Source organism: Charadrius vociferus, unplaced genomic scaffold (genome assembly GCF_000708025.1).
Source record: "Charadrius vociferus isolate BGI_N301 unplaced genomic scaffold, ASM70802v2 scaffold259, whole genome shotgun sequence".
Lineage (NCBI taxonomy): Eukaryota > Metazoa > Chordata > Aves > Charadriiformes > Charadriidae > Charadrius > Charadrius vociferus.
In genome coordinates this window covers 8,937,527-8,938,792 of record NW_009661368.1, presented here as the reverse complement: position 1 = coordinate 8,938,792, position 1,266 = coordinate 8,937,527, and positions in this window count along the sequence as shown.

The window sequence follows — 1,266 nt, the reverse complement described above, 5'->3', positions numbered from 1 at the left end:
CCTCTTCCATTCGGTAGGAATTGCTTGAGAAGGGTTTGGGGCCTTCCCTGTTTGGGAGGGCCTCAGCCCCGCCTGCAGGTGTGGCCAGCTGCGGCCTGCCGCGGGGGTCCAAAAAAGCGGGGGCAGTGTGGTGTAGTGTGGTGTGCTGTTTTCCGTGGTTCAGAAACGGTAATTTGCTAGAATTATGGACACTACGGGACACTACGCGTCAATTAACTAAAGAACAGAAATTAAATCATGACTCCGATGAGGCCGATGGCTAGTTATAAAGCAATTATGTTAGTTACATATTAACTCATTTCTGAGTAGTCCCGTTGTAATCTAAGAATCCAAGCAAGTGGTTAAAAGCATGTGGGTTTTTTTTTCCAGTTAAATCAGTTGTCATTACCTCTCTCTGCCACAATTTCTGAAGTTTTTATAGTTAAGACTGTAAAGAAGAAAACAGTTTATAAGCATGTGGAGCCAATGATAAACACAGACTGTCCTCAGTTTGGAGTTTTAATCCGTGTGTGGCCAAGCTGTGCTATATTAAGAGTTTTACCCCGTCAGACACGATGCCTCGGCATGGGATTTGTTTGGATGTAAGACTATTTATGTGGATACCTGAAATTATATTCAATTCTTTGCTCTAAACAAATTCATAAAAGACAACACAGCAAACTATCCTCATCTGTCAAAAAATGGGATTTTTTGGCAAATTTGATGGAAAAATAGACAATTTTCCATATATAATAAGCAAAAAATTATGAGAAGACTCGAATCATGTTTGATGAGGAATCAATTTGGTCCTAATCTAATGTTCATGTAAATAATGAGGACTAAGGACTGGGGTTTTATTAAGTCTTTGCACTTAAGTATGTATACCTCTTCTCTCTGTTCCTTCCTTCCAGAGCCAAACCACATCATAAAATACATAAGAATCCTCCAGAAGCCGTACAGGCCTCGAGGAAATGCTGGTGACTTTGGTCCTCTTTGCACAGAGGCCGTGTCACTTCCTGCCAATTTTGGTATCTGCAGAAGTGCAAATCCCTGGAAATCACACAGTGATTTCACAGCACTACACAGTGATGTTTTCGCTTACAGTACATTTTTAAAGCACAGAATAATTTTCGTCTTTATTAGAGATCTCACTTAGACCAGATCCATTGCAATTAACAAGCCACACATCATAATGTCAGTATAGATCCACCAGAACAGAAGGCGCAGTTGTTCACCAGGCTGTGAGTCTCCATGACAGTAAGAAGATTGCCAACCAGGAGGAAAGAG